This window comes from Gopherus flavomarginatus, chromosome 7 (genome assembly GCF_025201925.1).
Source record: "Gopherus flavomarginatus isolate rGopFla2 chromosome 7, rGopFla2.mat.asm, whole genome shotgun sequence".
In the NCBI taxonomy this organism is placed as follows: Eukaryota; Metazoa; Chordata; order Testudines; family Testudinidae; genus Gopherus; species Gopherus flavomarginatus.
The window spans coordinates 67,539,654-67,558,602 of NC_066623.1; positions in this window are offsets into that span (position 1 = coordinate 67,539,654).

The following is an 18,949-nucleotide window of genomic DNA, read 5'->3' on the forward strand; positions in this document are numbered from 1 at the left end:
TCTAGTTCTTTTTTGAACATTGTTATGGTCTTGGACTTCACAACATCCTCTGGCAAGGAGTTCCGCAGGTTGACTGTGCTTTATGTGAAGAAATACTTCCTTTAAAATAATATAATAATTTGTTTAAAACTTGCTGCCTATTAATTTCATTTGGTGACCCCTAATGAAGTAGTAAACAACACTTCCTTATCCACTTTTCTCTACTATGCACCAGATTGGCTTGGTTTCTTCTCTATACTGTCACTTGGGGGCAGTGTTGCAGATTGTAACTCATGTAGTGCAGGAGTGCCCAGCTCAACACCTAGGGGACAGTTTACAATGCCTAGCCTCACTTGATACAGAGGCTGTCCTCTTGTTATAGAGCCTGGATAGTGAGCTCACTCCTATCCACATGGGAGAAGAAGTAAGGTGATATATTTTTGCATATGCACAAAATACATAATAAATGTCTGTATTTATATTTCACAAGCAATAGACACAGTCTATTCTATGTATGTGCATACATAATATTTTTGAAGATTAATTCTTAAATACATTTTCCGATATGTTCTAAAATGCATTAGAAATAAAGCTTAAAAGCATGATAGATTTAATTTTTTTTAATTTATACTTTACATATTTCTCCAGCCCTTATGAAAACTACTTCTGATTTGATTGTTATCTATGTGTGCCTTCTGCAGAGAGATGGTAATTGGCAGAGATGACCTAATAGCCTGCTAATGAGCTCTTTCCCCAGTGGAACTTTAAGTCTGATTTGGGAGAGTCATTGACAGCCAAGAATTGAATTAAGATGGATAATAAATCCAGTTGAAGGCACAAGTTTACATTATTTTGCACCTGGTGATCACCAGCCACGTTTGTATAGATAGTATTTTTATTCATAATTTCCACTGAAAGTTTTTTTTTTTTACACAATTAAAAGTATGTCTTTGGGGTAACAAAAGGCATTAAATTAAGGTCCCAGGGTGTTGGTTGATATTTGTGGAGCTTTATGACTCTGATATATGACAGTTTAAAAAGATATGTATCTGTTTGGGTGGAGGAACAATCTCTGGCCCTCATTTTCAGGTTCTCTTGTTTTCAGAAAGATGGACAGAATTGTGAAAGGAGGAAAGCATCATAAAAATAAGAATACACTTTGGAACATTTTTCCGTGATCAGAGCATTGGTCAGAGAGGGTTAATAGCTCAGGAGCTAGGTTGGTCTGTCAGCAGTAACAACGCCAGGATTCTTGCCTTTGTCAAAATGGAATATATCCATCTGTCCCAGGCAACAATCAGTCATTGCTAGAGATGTTGCTTTTTAAGTTAATGATCGATTTTGTGTGTGTGGTATAACTGTTCTATCCATTCTCTCAGAGAATGTGAGGGCTGCTTAAGCAAAGAAATAGAGCTGACCTTCGCACTCCGAGATGGACCTGCCAAACATAATTGATGATACTGGAGAGGGATCACACCCCTATGTATAGGGCTGGTGTAAGGTGTTTAAGGATAATTAGTCAGATGATTCTTTGGGGAGCACTGTAAACTTAATGACTTATTTTAATTAAGTGTGGGGTTCGGGAGAGTCACCTCTGCTGTGAAAGTGCAGTAGGCTTCCAACGCTGGTGTTTGGTTTGTATTTTCAAGGTTATCTTCACAATGAAAAGATCTTGAAACTTTTTCTTTAAAAGCAGCTAAGATTCTTCTTTACAGGATGGCCCAGGGCAGCAAGTTCAATGGAGCCCATCAATCAACATCTAACAAAATCAGAATTAGTTTATTATTTATATTTCCAAAGCACACCCCATGAGACTCTAGCCAATCAGCCCCCATTGCCATTGATATTCATTGGACTCTCTTGGCTAAATTGCTTTGTGGTGTGTCACTATGAAAGTTTAAGGTAGTAAAAGGTTTTCTGTGGTGAATCTTTGTTGATTAAGTCGCATTCTGGTATGTTGTACTCAAATTGCATTTGATTACAACAAACTGCTTTTCTCCTTTAAATGGGTTTATTTCCAGTTACTGATTACAAACTCTTAAAAGCTACCCTTCTCTAATCCCTTAGTGCCCTAGAATTCATATTGTTTGAGACTTGAGACCTTCTGTTGGCATTGCCCACAAACTAGAGACATATCTATTACTTAGGGCTTCTTTACATGGGAAGGCATTGCACATGGATGGGGTGTGGGTGGGGGGAGATTTCTAAGTATATGTTTGAAACAGTACTACACTAAAGCACACTAGAGCACTTTTTTGTGCACATGAGCCAGAGTCTACATAGACCAATTACTATGCAAAACATTTGTGTGCTTCACAAATTGCACCCCTATAGTTCACTTTGCTGCTCTGTGTGGTCAAAAGTAGGTATTTGTGGTAACCAGTGGTTAGATTTCTAAATACATTATGCTTGTTGAAGGTCTACCAATGTAAGTGGTACATGCTGGTGTAAGTGCAAATGCCATTAGGGAATTTCAATGCAACAGCAGCAAAACTTTTTAGAGGTTAGGTAGAATTCAGTTGAAAAATTTCACCCTATATAGAATTGTGTAGTTTTTTTTTCTTCAGTTTCTTTGTGTGTATCATTTTACTTCTGCTATGCCATTTTGAATATTGATTGGCCTACCCTTCTACTCCAATGAGTGTGTAGCTTGGTTAGTATTTATTATAGTAGGGCTGTCGATTAATCACGGTTAACTCATGCAATTAACTCAAATTAATCATGATTAAAAAATTAATCAGGATTAATCACAGTTTTAATCACTCTGTTAAACAATGGAATACCAATTGAAAATGATTAACTATTTTGAATAGTTTTCTATATTTTCATATATATTGTATTCCGTGTTGTAATTGAAATCGAAGTGTATATTATTTTTTATTCTAAATATTTGCTCTGTAAAAATTATAAACAAAAGAAATAGTATTTCTCAGTTCACCTCATACAAGTACTGTAGTGCAATCTCTGTGTTGTGAAAGTGCAACTTACAAATGTAGATTTTTTGTTACATAACTGCACTCAAAAATAAAACAATGTAAAACTTCAAAGCCTACAAGTCCACTCAGTCCTACTTTTTGTTCAGCCAATCGCTAAGACAAACAAGTTACATTTACAGGAGATAATGTTGTCTGCTTCTTATTTACAGTGTCACCAGAAAGTGAGAACAGGCATTTGCATGGTACTTTTGTAGCTGGCGTTGCAAGATATTTACATGTCAGAAAAGCTAAACATTCATATGTCTCTTCATGCTTCAGCCACCATTCCAGAGGACTTGCTTCCATGCTGATGACACTCATTTAAAAATGCATTAATTAAATTTGTGAATGAACTCCTGGGGGGAGAATTGTATGTCCCCTGCTCTGTTTTACCCGCATTCTGCCATAGATGTCATATTATAGCAGTCTTGGAAGATGACTCAGCACATCTTGTTCATTTTAAGAACACTTTCACTGCAGATTTGACAAAACAAAAAGAAGGTACCCATGTGAGATTTCTGAAGATAGCTACAGCACTTGACCCAAGGTTTAAGAATCTGAAGTACCTTCCAAAATCTGAGAAAAATGAGGTGTGGAGTCATAAAAGAGCTGCACTCTGATACGGAAACTATGGAACCCAAACCACCGAAAAAGAAAGCTGCTGTGGATTGTTATGAAGCAGAACCCATCAAACTGAACGCGTGTCCCCTGGAATGGTGGTTGAAGAATGAAAGGACATATGAATCTTTAGCACATCTGCAACTTAAATATCTTGTGATGCCGGCTACGACAGTGCTATGAGAATGCCTGTTCTCACTTTCAGGTGACATTGTAAACAAGAAGTTGGCAGCATTATCTCCTGCAAATGTAAACAAACTTGTTTGTCTTTGCAATTAGCTGAACAAGAAGTAGGACTGAGTGGACTTTCAGGTTTAAAAATTTTACATTGTTTTATTTTTGAATGCAGTTTTTTTGTACATAATTCTACATTTGAAAGTTCAACTTTCCAGATAAAGAGATTGTACTACATTACTTATATTAGATGAATTGAAAAATATTAGTTCTTTTGTTTTTTACAGTGCAAATACTTGTAATAAAAATGAATATAAAGTGAGTACTGTACGCTTTGTATTCTGTGTTTTAATTGAAATCAATATATTTGAAAATGTAGAAAACATCCAAAAATATTGAAATAACTGGTATTCTATTGTTCAACAGTATGATTAATTGTGATTCATTTTTTTAATTGCACGATTAATCATGATTCATTTTTTAATCACTTGACAACCCTAATTATAAGTCAGAAAAATATTGGAAGATTTGTGTGAGGTAAGAATCTAGTGAGAGAGACTATGACACATCAAATGACTACCATGTGAGCCTAATTCTTCTTCCTCTTACACTGATGTAAATCAGAAGCAACTCTATTCAAATCAATGCATTTACACTAGTGGAAGTGAGAAGAGAATCTTTAAATGCTGCTTGAAGCTCTTAGTAACGTGTAATGTATGAAATAGCCTTGTTCTTCCTGATATTTTGAGTCTTTCTTTAGGTCCATAAAACTTGCCAATTCTAAGCAAAAGAGCAATACAAGTTCTAATAGTATTGTGTCAGAATATCATTTCTTTAAGAGACATGTTGAAAGTACACATTCAGAAGTTTCTCATGGGCCACAGGAGGAGTGGATTTTGTCTAAAAGGATTTATGGAACTAGGAACTGTCCATTTCAAGATTTATCCTTATATCCTCAAATAAGCATGAGGGTTGAAAAATCTCTTCTTGGTGTCAGTAAGTGAATTGTCTTTATTTTGGCCAAGTATTGGGAAAGAATCTTGGAAGTAGCAGGAAACAAAATGTCTCTTGTTCATTTTTAGAGATTCATAAATTCACAGTGAACAGCTTAACTGACAAAGTTAAACATTTTTGCCTTTGAATTCTTGGGTAATTGGTTATTTTTACTAATTTGTTTGCTTTTTGTAAGTGTTTGAAACTTAATGTGGGTTGTGAACATTTTACAAAGGAAACCTTAATTGCATGAATGTTTGTTAATAAACAACAAGAAAGAGGATGCAAACATGGTTGACCAAATCCTTAACTGGCATAAATTGTTTTAGGATTTGGTCTGGTGACTCTAAATTCAATTTCTTATTTGTCAAATTGTCAGAATTTTTTTTTAAGCATGTACTAATTTTTTAAGTGTGTACTAACATGTAATTTGTTTAGGACAGGAGCAGCCATTGAACAATTGGATTAATAAAAAATATAAAATTAGGGACATGTGGATAGCATTTTATTAATTTTAAGAATTTCTAGAGGAAGAGCATTAAGGATTAGCAAGGAACATACTCCATTAACACTTGTATGGGCCATTAACTTCCTCAGGGGCATTGTGAAGATTAATTAACATTTCTACAGTGCTTTAAAGTTTATAAAGTGCTATGTAAATGCTAAATTATTTTTTAAAATTGTGGTTACTAAACATTTTTGAGGGGAAAAACACAATTAAAATAAAAAGAGAAACAGAAGTTATCCTTCACAAAGATTAACACAGAGAACATTTTAAATGTTTCTTTTATGAGTTAAATAGGGAAACCTAATGAAAAAATAAGGATTTATTTTGTGCGTGCGTGTGTGTGTGTGTGTGAGAGAGAGAGAGAGAGAGAGAAAGTGAAAGAGATGGAGAGTAACCTCTGGATAGAAGGTTTTCTTATGTCTTAAGCTAACACAATGAAATATTAGCCAGTTTGGTAATATTTAGTGGTTCCTAGAAAGTTTTGGTTTTCCAGAGGAAATTAATATGCAAAAGTGAAAGATGTTGCTTTTGTATTCTGGAGAAATTGCATGAAGCAAAGATAGAGAAATAATTTGTACACAGGCTTTATAGCAGTAAATGAAACAGTTTAGGGAGGGGGACATAATTTAGCCTTTGCTTTTTATGTTCACTGTTTTCACTAAAAGATTTAAAAAGAAATGGAAGCAAAGCTGAATCAAGTTAATTTATCATGACAGTCCCTAATCATGTCTTTGATAGGAATAATGCAGGCATATCATGTGCACTATCAGAAAGACATCATAAACAAACTCCTTTAGTGGCTGAAATCTTTGGCAAACCCATTAGCTCCCAGCCAGTATCTGAGTGTAGCTAATCCCTTGAATGCTCATCCTACTGCAGAGCTGTTTACAAATCTATGCATAGCAAGCAACAGCACAGCTTGGTTCCCAGTCTGCAATAACTTCAGACAACAAATACGATTGTCAGTGGCTATAACATGCCCACAAAGATGGGCCTAGAACCTCAGACCTTCAGCTCCAAACATGCAGGCCTCTGACACTTGAACTAAAGGAAAACTACTATTCTATTACTCCTTTAACTGATAAGAATAGTAGTAATAGTAGGCCCCATTTGTGGGTCCGTCACTCACTAAGCCATATGCATAGAGATGGCCCATTTATTTGAAGATGCACCCATTCTTTGACTCCTTTTTTTTCTTGCAAGGGGATGCAAAAGCCTTGTCTATCAATGTGCAGTTGGCGGGGGGGAGCCAGAGAATTTGGTCTGCAAAGGAAGGAGGAAACAGAATTTTATATGCAGAGGTCCTACAGTGAGATCTCTTCTGTCTCTTTCATTAGGCTGGAAAGTAATTATCTGTGGGTACTAAATAAACAAAAAAACAAGAAAAAAATTCATCCGGTAGCACACAATGTCAAAGTTAAAGTAAAAACTTACTGGGAAAATGTCTCACATCACATTCTTCAGGAACTTGGGACATACTTTTTTCCAATGCATTATCCATATTTGTCTTCATTGCAGCCAAACATGCACTCAGGATGTGCATTGCTAGATCTAATCACTTCTAAATTGAAAAGAGGTAACTTTGAAATACATCTGGTAAAGGGGAACAAGTGAAAATTGACAACATACATTTTAAAAGAGGAGATAAAATACTTTGTCTGAGACTGGAATGTGCTACCTAATTAAGGGAAAAGTACAGAGACACCACTGCCCTTAGAATGTAAAGAATAAGGCCAAAATGCACTGTCTCAGTCTTGGTGTGTGTCATTGCTGAAAGAGTCACACCTGGTGTAATAACCCAGTTGCTCCAAAATTTAACATTGGAGGATCTGATGCACTTTATCTGTGCACATAGACTCTCCACAAGGAGAAGAGGAAATCTGGAGTGCACATTACAGGTCATCCTTTCTGACATTCCGTATCAGGACACCTTGCTGAATACTAAGTGTCCCTCTTTATCAAAGAAATACTGTCTGACAGAGCTAAACGTCTGTTCTTTCCTGTTCTTGAGCTAAACTCAAAAGCTAACTAACGAGAGAGCACTGAAGCTTCAGTTGTGTTTTCAGACAAGTTTAAGGTCACTCAAGACCAGGGGGAAAATACCCCAATGCTTTCTTGGATTGACTGCTAATTGAATGCTAAGTAAAGTCCAGTAGAAGAACCAGAAGAAGCTAACAGGAAATGACAATAAAGAAAATAAAATCAGCCTGTTCTCCCCAGTGAAATGTATCTTCAGACAGTTGCCCCTTCAAGACTCTTAGCCCTGGATCACTGACTATGACATCCCAGAATGACTCCAACACCCGTGAGGAAACATCTAGCTGCCTCACCAAGAGCGCTTCTGTGCTGAATGAGAGATGTTCTTGAAATCAGTAAGATTTTACATTTCACGTAAAGATTGGCAAATTGCCTCCATGAATAAAGTAGTTGTGGAGCCCTGGAACTTCTGCAGGCTGACAGTTGCGGAGGCAGTTTGATACTGGATTCAACTCTGCTTTGTGTTATTAATTTACTATATAATTACATTATAAAAGCAAATTACTCTGCTATTTCATTGCAGTTGTTATTGGTTTATGAATTCATTACTTGCCTTTTCTCATTGCTGTTAATTATGCAAATACAATTTGCTTACCAACAAATATGCTTGTCTCTGATTAATCCCTTCACTAATGGTCCTTGTTCCAAATTCTGTGATGTTGCAGAAAGCAGAGGTGTTCCTCCATAGTGCCATTACTTCACTGGATTGCCAGTGCTTTAGAGGTGACTTATGTGGTATGTGACCCAATGATTCATTTTCCCTAGTACATCAGGTGCAGGTCCATGGTGAAACAGAGAAATAATTAGGATCTAGTTTGTGCAACCCTTAATGAACTTGATGAGCAATTATACAAGTGAACCCAGGGAAGTTAGTGAGCCAGTCTACCCACGTGAGCATGAGTCAGTGCTGTTATATATGAGTGAGAAGTAACCGTATGACCATATAGTCATAAATGTTTAGCCTCATGTCACCACATTTTCAAGTACTACTCAACTCTTCTTCAGTTTTCCTACAGCAACTCAGCAATTTTATCTTCCAGGAATCTGTGTGTGTGTGCTTGGTGGTGTAGTAGTAGTAGTAGTAGTAGTATAATCCAATCATACAATCCACTTCTATGACTGACTATTGCTATACTAATCAAATTCCATTATATCCCCAATATCACTGTACACATAATGAACTAATGCACCACATCATTCTGAAAACATTAAGGGGAAAAACAAAATACATTTCTTTTAATAAATGAAATTATAATTGTATATTTTGAAATTACACCTCAAAATAAAAGGCTATAAGTTTTCCAACAGCGCAGACTTAAGTTGAGTGATATTCTGGCTTCCTTTTAATCAGCTGTATTCATGTGCTCATAATTTTCTCAAAACAAATAAACTAGGTACAGAAATTTTCCAGGCTTAGTCCAGGGTCAAGGTTGAATTTTTTGAAAGTTGATAAGTCTCTAGACAGTCTAGAGAGATGGATGAGGAAGGAGGGAGAGAAGTGGTGGGAAACTTTTCCAGCTTTAAACAAATGTGACACAGAAATGGCTGCACAGAGTTGGCAAGTGTCCAACTTGGGCACTTGTTGGAAGAGCTCCTTCACCAATTAGGAACAATATATAGGCAACTGAAAAGCCATCTCTGAGCATGCTCAGTAGATATATGCCAAAATTTAAGCAAAGTTTAGCAAACAGAGCTATGTGAAATTCAGTTTTGCTTTATGGAATTTTACATGAAAAACGTTCATTCTTCTGTTTTATAGCAGTGTTTTAGAGTTGGATGCAAATTATAAGTGTTCTGTAAATAACCCTCCTTCTGTATCTCTTTCTTTTTAGTGCTTTGGAGATACAAACAATTAAAAAAGAGTGAGATTTTCCAAATTATTCAGCGGTTCCCTAATTCAGCTCCCAGTTGAGTTAGAAGAAGTATTACCATTAACTTTAATACGATAATTTAGGCCAAAACTGATCATTTAGGAAAAGTCTACCCTAAATATTTAAACTTAAACTTTAGGTTTTAGATTTTTGTTTATAATATTCAAGTACAATCTTTGGAACAATATATCTTGCCTCACTTCAGTTCTTCATTCTTTGTTGCATATTTTCTCTTGTGGATGGTTTGGTTCTTGCTTCCTCTTCTGTAATACTGAGCATCTAAGTTACAGGAAACGTACCGGTATATTCTATACTGGTTCTTTCCCACCCCACTACCGTGGGGATAGGATTTCGTAATAGTCTCATATAATTATTACATTTGCAGACATCAGTGATGTCTCCTTTCTAAGTAGCCCAAATTAGTTCTGACATCTTAAATATTCTGTAGAATGGTGGTAATTCAGGTGAAATGTTAAGTGATAGCTAGAGAACTCAAGGCAAAAACTATGGAGCTTATTTTTTCTGGTTATGCAGGTTACATTTAAATTATATTGAGTTTTCACTTCTATCCTTAGGAAATTGGGTTTATATGACCTGTGGTTTTCTCATTTTTACTCATCACTGTTCACACAAATTTTAGGTAGTTATATGTATTGCACTACAACCTCAGTTTAATTATATTTTATATAAAAATTATTATAATCTCAGCTCAGTAACATTTGCCATTATTGTATTCAGTAAACTGCTTTTATACTTTGGGAAAATTCTTATGTTGAGATTCATTTTTAACACAGGTAGTTATTCCAAAGTCCCCAATATTCATGCTTCTAAAAGAAAAAAAACATTGAGTATTGCTGTACTGAAAGTAAATAACTGCTTTAGATGTACTTGACCCTACTTCTTAGCAGGTATTTGAAACACCGTACCTGGTGTTCTTCAGTTTATTGCAGATTATAAAGTATAACAGTTTTTCAAACCTATAATCCAAGACATAGCCAGAGTCAAAAATGTAATGCCTTATTCTCCACTCTGAAAATTATTTCAGAGGTTCATGTCTCCTATTGTATATTTATTGAAAGTGAACAGATTGAGGAAGTGCTCCAACATATCCTCTGGGAAACTACAGGGTTGTCATTGCCAAGAGTACTGCCTCCTGAAGCCCATACTGCTAGGAATTATACCCTAGCACTGAGCTAATGATATTAAATCTCATTTTCCATCCCATCAAAGTCAATAGGAACTCTTTTTTTCTTCAAATCAGAGGGGAGTTCCCACAACAAATACTGCTGAATAGTGGGGCCAGAATCTGCCTTCCAATGTTCATGAATAACTGCTGCTGATGCAAGTGGAAGTGGTGGACTAGTATCTGCGGACAGAATTTGGCACAGAGAATTGAGTCATAGAAATGATTTTTTATTTTGTAAATTTAATACTTCAGAAAAATGCTAAATTAACAGTCTTGGAAACTGTTTACCCATAGAAGGGGATATAGCATCAGCAGGAACACTTCACATTTCTCCATAACTAAACTAACCTAACCACATCAATCACAGGATGGGGGCCTATGTGCTGGAACAGTTTTTATAGTGGGGGTGCTGAAAGCCATTAAACAAAACTACATGCTACAAACCACTTTAAAGCAGGAGATGCTGCCGCACACCCAGCACCTCTAATTCCAGCACCTATGGATGGAGGGAATCCCTTTGAGGAGTGAGAGTAGCTATGCTTCCATAACCCTGTAGTTTCAAAGCAGCCTATGGCAATGGAAGGTTTTTTCCATATCTATAAGAATGCCACCTCCAACAGTGATGGCTTTGAGGTTGATGGAAGCTGCGTATACACCAGTGACTAGGTTAGCACAGCTATGGCACTCAGAGTTAAGACAAACTTCACACTAGGATTTTTTCTTATACACTTACACTTATAAAGTTTGTGGAGGATACTAAGATGGAAGGGGCTGCAAGTGCTTTGGAGGATAGGATTATAATTCAAAATGATCTGGACAAACTGGAGAAATGGTCTGATGTAGATAGGATGAAATTTAATGAGGATAAATGCAAAGTACTCCACATAGGAATGAACAATCAGTTGCACACATACTAAATGGGAAATGACTGCCTAGGAAGGAGTACTGTGGAAAGAGATGTGGGGGGTCATAGTGGACCATAAGCTAAATATAGTCAACAGTGTAACACTTGCAAAAAAAATAAGCCAACATCATTCTGGGATGTATTAGCAGGAGTATTGTAAGCAAGACATGAGAAGTAATTCTTCCACTCTACTCCGTGCTGATTAGGCCTGAACTGGGGTACTGTGTCCAGTTCTGGGCACCACATTTCAGGAAAGCTGTGGACAAATTGGAGAAAGACTAGACAAGAGCAACAAAGATTAAAGGTCTAGAAAACATGACCTATGAAGGAAGATTTTAAAAATTGGGTTTGTTTAGTCTGGAAAAGAGAAGCCTGAGAGGGGCCATAATGGTTTTCAAGTACATAAAATGTTGTTACAAGGAGGAAGGAAAAATATTCTTGTTCTTAACCTCTGAAGATAGGACAAGAAGCAATGGTCTTAAATTGCAGCAAGAAAGGTTTAGGTTGGACATTAGAAAAAACTTCCTGTCAGGTTGGTTAAGTACTGGAATACATTGCCTAGGGAGATTGTGAAATCTCCATCATCAGAGATTTTTAAAAGTAGGTTAGACAAACACCCGTCAGGGATGATCTAGATAATACTTAGTCCTGCCATGAGTGCAGAGGAATGGACTAGATGACCTCTCAAGGTCCCTTCCAGTCCTATGATTTTATTATTCTTACCCATAGAGACAGAAATGCAGTATAGCCCAAGTTCCAAACATCTTCAGACTTTGGGCGTTCAGCATTAAGATCTCTGGTTTGTGAGTCAGGCCAATCAGCATTTGCATGTGTGCTCAGCATGAAATCCCAAGCGTAACTCTTCTGAGCCTTCTGCTCTATAATCTTAATGAAAAGCCTCATATGGAAATCGTGATGCACAAACTTTGTTAAGCAGAAATATTTTAATGGAATCTCTTTCTGTTGTTCTAATCATTGATTCAGTTTATAATAAGAAAATAATTAATGAGTTGTAGTTATACATCCATCCTCTTACTTACCCTAGCAAAAGAGAGAAAATACTGTTGATTGAAATGGCAGATAGATAAAGTAGTTAATCTCTGCAATTTGATGGGAAATTGTAAGGAAAAGCACAAATTTCATGCTGATTGATTGGGGAAAAAAATTTGAATGTCATGGGAATTTAAGCAGTGATGAGATTTGACACATCTGTAAAATTAGTTTAGAACCATAATAAAGACACAATCCCACTTGTAATGAATTTTATTTAGAAAGCAAATAATGCATGTACTTATTTCTACACAGAACTGATATAGTGTGAGAATGGGCTACAGTAATGAATCTTGGAAGCATTTTGCTACCTCATTGGGTAGTTTACCTATAAGAATAAGGTGAGACTTAAGAAGAGTCAACTCATTTTGCCCAGATTTTACATACGAATATGATAGTGATGAAGAATTAAGTGGATTACACAGAGAAGATGACTTGCTGAGATTATTTTAATGATCATATAGTCAAGCTTTCAGTTATAAAATCCTCCCATTTTCTTTTCCTACAGGTTTAGTCAAAAATTTACTCTAGGGTGAAACTTGGCAGATGTAGACTCTATTTAAAGGACATTTTTACATAAATCTGGGAGAAATTACTGTAGTTCTTGTGTTTTAAGAGCTCAGCAAAATGAATTTAACATTTAGATAATACATAATATTTGGTACCTCAATATCATTCAACAAATGTTTCTTTTAGAACAAATGTCACAGGACTGATGATACTGTCATATTGTGATATACTCGCTCACTGTTACTTATGGGGACAGCCATTCCATCTCGTGGTGGATGAGACTCCCCTTTGGTTGCAGAATACTATAAAAGACCATAATCTATGGATTATCTGCCAGTACCTCTCACTGCAGCCCTGCAAGATTGAAGTATAGCATCAAGCAAGACATGACCACAAAAATTCAGGCTTCTTTTCGTGGTATGGAGGAGATCTGTATTCACAGATTGTCCTTGTAGAGCTCAGCCTGAGGGGGTGTGTGTGTGGTGGGATTTAGAGACCTCACATGAAGGTGAACAGAATGGTGGAACAGTATTGGGCCAAGAATCTCCCATCCTTCAACAGCTGCCAGGCATGCTCCTATAGAGAACCTGCTGAAGTGGAAGTTCTGACAGTCTGGCAGTCTGGATCATGGAGGAGAAATGGCTGTAAGAAGGTAGACGGACTTCAGTTACTTATGCAGAAGGACTCTACAAGGGAAGGAAATGGACTGTGAGTAAGAGTTGCCCGGGATCCCCTTACTCCCTGGTTAATAGGGGCTGGCACAACTGGACTCTGAGTGTGAACTGGGAACCATCCATCCCTCTACCCCTCACCTGAAGACCTGGACTACTGAGACTGTGTAAGATTAAGCATGGGGGCAGGTGCAAATTGAAGGGAAACAGGGAAGGTAGGAAGCTGTCCAGGGGAGGCTGATGTGGAGTAGCAGCTAGAATGAGCTGCCTCTTGCCTCTCTTCCTTAGGTCCTAGGTTTGGACCCAGTGAAGGGGGAGGGCCTGGGTCCCCCTCTCCTACCCTCTTCCCCTCAGCCCCCTGAGAGTTTCTAGAGAAGTCCAGAGGGTAGATGGGCCATGAACTGTGTATTGGAGCCACCAGCACCCTGGACAAGCCACACTGATCACTAGGCTTGCTAGCCTCCAAAGGAAGACTGCTACACTCATACCAAAAGCACCTTACACTGTAAGTAATTCCACTGAAGAAAATAAGGCTATTCATGGAGTCAACAAGTTTAATTACTTCACAGTCTTGTCCTGTGGGAATGTGAAATAAATGTTATTAGGGAAAGAAAAATTAAATGATGAAGAAAATCTTGTTTGGTTATAGCAGGGATTATATGCTAGATGCTAGGACTGGACGACAGGGGATGGATCAATTGAAAAATGCCCTGTTCTGCTCATTCCCTTTGAATCATAGACTCATAGACTTTAAGATCAGAAGGGACCATTATGATTATCTATTCTGACCTCCTTGCACAATGCAGGCCATAGAATCTCACCCACCCATTCCTGTATCAAACCTGTGTCTGAGCCATTGAAGTCCTCTAATCATAGTTTAAAGACTTCAAGGTACAGAGAATTTTCCAGCAAGTGACCTGTGCCCCACGCTACAAAGGAAGGTGAAAAAAAACCCCAGGGCCTCTGCCAATCTGTCCTGGAGGAAAATTCCTCCTGACCCCAAATGTGCCTGAACCCTGAGCATGTATCACCAGCCAGACACCCAGGAAAGAATTCTCTGTAGGAACTTAGATCCCATCACAAGCCATTGCGCATATTTACTGCTAATAGTCAAAGACCAATTAATTGCCAAAATTAGGCTATCCCATTATGCAATCCCCTCCACAAATGTATCAAGCTTAGTTTTGAAGCCAGATATGTCATTTGCTCCCACTACTACCCTTGGAAGACTGTTCCAGAATTTCACTCCTCTGATGGTTAGTCACCTTTATCTAATTTCAAGTCTAAACTTCCTGATGGTGAGTTTATATCCATTTTTTTGTGTCCACATTGGTAATGATCTTAAATAAGTCATCTCTCTCCCTGATATTTATCCCTGTGATATATTTATAGAGAGCAATCATATCTCCCCTCAACCTTCTTTTGGTTAGGTTAAACAAGCCAAGCTCTTTGAATCTTCTTTCATAAGACAGGTTTTCCATTCCTCGGATCATCCTAGTAGCCCTTCTCTGTACCTGTTCCAGTTTGAATTCATCCTTCTTAAACATGGGAGACCAGAACTGCACACACTATTCCAGATGAGATCTCACCAGTGCCTTGTATAACAGTACTAACGCCTCCTTATCTCTACTAGAAATACCTTGCCTGATGCATCCCAAGGCTGCATTAGCTTTTTTCACAGCCATATCACATTGGCGGCTCATAGTCATCCTGTGATCAACCAATACTCTGAGGTCCTTCTCCTCCCCTGTTACTTCCAACTGATAAGTCCCCAGCTTATAACAAAAATTCTTGTTATAAATCCCTAAATGCATGACTTTGCAGTTTTCACTATTAAATTTCATCCTATTACTATTACTCCAGTTTACAAGGTCATCCAGATCTTCCTGTATGATATCCCAGTCCTTCTCTGTATTGGCAAAACCTCCCAGCTTTGTGTAATACGCATACTTTATTAGCACATTCCCACTTATTGTGCCAAGGTAAGTAATAAAAAGATTAAAAAAGATTGGTCCCAAAACTGATCTGAGGAACTCCACTAGTAACCTCCCTCCAGCCTGACAGTTCACCTTTCAGTATGACCCGTTGTAGTCTCCCATTTAACCAGTTCCTTATCTACCTTTCAGTTTTCATATTGATTCCCCTATTTTCCAATTTAGCTAATAATTCCCCATGTGGAACAGTATCAAATGCCTTACTGAAATCGAGGTAAATTAGATCCACTGTGTTTCTTTTGTCTAAAAGATCTGTTACCTTCTCAAAGAAGGAGATAAGGTTGGTTTGGCGCAACTACCTTTTGTAAAACTGTATTGTATTTTTGTCCCAATTACCATTGACCTCAATGTCCTTAACTACTTTCTCCTTCACATTTTTTTCCAGGACCTTGCATACTACAGAAGTCAAACTAACAGGCCCCCTATCTTAAAGATGGGAACTATGTTAGCAATTCTCCAGTCACACGGTACAACCCCTGAGTTTCAGATTCATTAAAAATTCTTGCTAATGGACTTGCAATTTCATGTGCCAGTTCCTTTAATATTTTTGGATGAAGACTATTTGGGTCCCCCGATTTAGTCTCATTAAGCTGTTCGACTCTGGCTTCTACCTCGGATGTGGTACCGAGGTAGCTACCTCCATATCCTCATTCCAATTTGTCATCCTACCATTATCCCTAAGCTCCTCATTAGCCTCATTAAAGACTGAGGGAAAGTGTTTGTTTAGATATTGGGCAATGCCTAGATTATCCTTAACCTCCACTCCATCCTCAATGTTTAGCAGTTCCACTTCTTCTTTCTTTGTTTTCTTCTTATTTACATGACTATAGAACTCTTTTACTACTGGTTTTCATTCCCTTTGCAAAGTCCAACTCTACATGGCTTTTGGCCTTTCTCACTTTATCCCTACATATTCTGACTTCAATAAGATAGCTTTCCTTGCTGATCCCTCCTATCTTCCACTCCTTGTAGGCTTTCTGCTTTTTCTTAATCACTTTTCTGAGATGCTTAGTCTACAACTCCTGCCTATGAATTTTCTCCCCTTTCTTGGGATGTAGGCTTCTGATAGTTTCTGCAATTTTGACTTGAAGTAATTCCAGGCTTCCCTCACCTTTAGATCCCTAAATTCTTCAGTCCAATCCACTTCCCTAACTAATTTCCTTATTTTTTTAAGTAGCCCTTTTGAAATAAAAAGCCCTAGTCACAGATCTATTTTTGTTTATCCTTCCATTTAGTTTAAACTGAATTAGCTCATGAACACTCGAATCAAGGTTGTCCTCTACAATCATTTCTTCTATGAGGTCCTCACTACTCACCAAAACCAAATCTAAAATGGCATCCCCTCTTGTTGGTTCAGCAACTACTTGGCAAAGGAATCCATCAGCTATGGCATTTAGGAAAATCTGAGCCCTGTTATTATTACTAGTACTTGTCCTCCAGTCTAAATCTGGGAACTTAGTCTCCCATGATCACACAATTCCCATTACTTTATTAAAAACATTAAAAAGGTCTCTATCCATATCCAAATCAGATCCCGGTGGTCTATAGCACACCCCAAGCTCTATCTTAGGGGAGGCTCTAGTAGCTTTCTTTCCCAATGTGATTTTTGCCCAGACAGATTCTATCTTATCCATTCCCTCCTTTCTTATTTCTTTACAGTCTACCTCATCATTGATATACAATGCTACTCCACCACCTTTGCCTTTATTTCTGTCTTTCCTAAACAGCACATATGCTTCAATATCTGTACTTCAGTCATGACAACTATTCCACCATGTTTCTGTTATCCCTATAATATCTGGTTTCACTTCCTGCACCAGTACCTCCAGTTCCTCCATTTTGTTACCTAGGCTTCTCGCATTAGTGTACAAACATCTTGATTTTTGCTGTTTGGCTTCACTCACATTCTTTACCCGATTAGGCACAGACATTCTACCACTACTATCACCTATTAGAATGGTATATACACTACTCTTCCTCTGTATGTCCATTCTCCTACTCCCGGAGGTATCCTCTCTTACTTCATTTTCTTCCCTCTCAATGTTAAAATCCAACGTGGAGATTACCTGGACATCTCCCAACCATGTCCCTCAAATTCCTAGTTTAAAGCTCTCTTAATCAGTTGTGTCAGCCTCCATCCTAGAAGTCTATTTCCCTCCCTACTCAGGTGAAGTCCATCTCGAGAGAACAGTCCTCTGTCCATGAATGCCTCTCAGTGGCCATACATCCCAAAGCCCTCCTTATAACACCACTGCCTGAGCCATCTGTTGATTGTCATAATCTTGTCACACCTTTTGTTGCCCTTCTCCTGGAACAGGCAGAATCCCACTGAAGATCACCTGAGCCTTAATTTCCTTAAGCATCTTCCCCAGCCTGGCATAGTCTCCCTTGATACATTCCAGTGAGAATCTAGCTGTATCATTCGTTCCCACATGAAGGACACTCAGTGGATTCTTTCCCGCTCCTGTTAGGATTCTCTTCAGCCTCAGGTCCACATCCCATATCTTAGCACCCAGCAGACAGCACACTCTTCTGTTCTCTGGATCATCTCTGGTTACAGGCCTGTCTAATCTTCTCAGTAAGGAGTCTCCAATCACACAGACCTGCCTTTTCCTGGTGACAGTGTGATACTCTGGCTGCAAGTCCTCTCGATTCCTATTCAGCCTTCCAATCCTCCGCAACCCATCCCATATCCTCCTGGGGCTCATATTTGGTGTTACCTCCATTGACTCTTCCCCTCTTCTTATAGGACTAGCTGCTCTTCTCTTCTTCCTTGCCTTCTCACCTTCAGCGACCACCTGCTGTGCCCCTTCTTCATTTTCCAACTCTGCAAACCTGTTCCTGAGCTCTATTTCTCCTTCACTAGCCCATCTTTTCCTCTGCCTCATTATCTTAGTCACATGCTTCCACCGTCCACTTTCCTCACCGAACCGTCTCCCCTCAGAGTTCTTTGGTCCTGCTTCCCTCTGCAAGTCTGAGCTTTTCCATTCAGACTCCTCGTGTCTGCTCCATCATCCCCTCAAACACCTTTCTAAACTCAATCAGTTTCCACCTGCATCTCCAATCTTCGGATCCTTTCTTCCATCAGCTCTATCAGGCGGCACTTCATGCAGATGAATCTCTTATCAGGTACTCCCTCCAGGATCACGTACATGCCGCAGCTTCCACATCCAGTCATCTTCATTGTGTCTTCCACTGCTTGGGTCACTACCACTGCTACCTCTGTATCTGTCATAGGCTTCCCACCTAAATCCTTATGACTCTGTGAAACACAAACCACACCATCACCACCCACAGCAAAATAAATCCCCAGGAAGCACCAAAACACTGCTAGAACACTGCACACACCCTTCACTAGCCTGTGTGTTCCTCTGCCTGCCTCCCCAAACTCCCACTCAAACTCCTTTGTTTACAGCTCTGTTTGCTGGCTCCTGTGCCACTGCAGCTGTCTATGCCACTACCTGACTGGCTGGCTACCT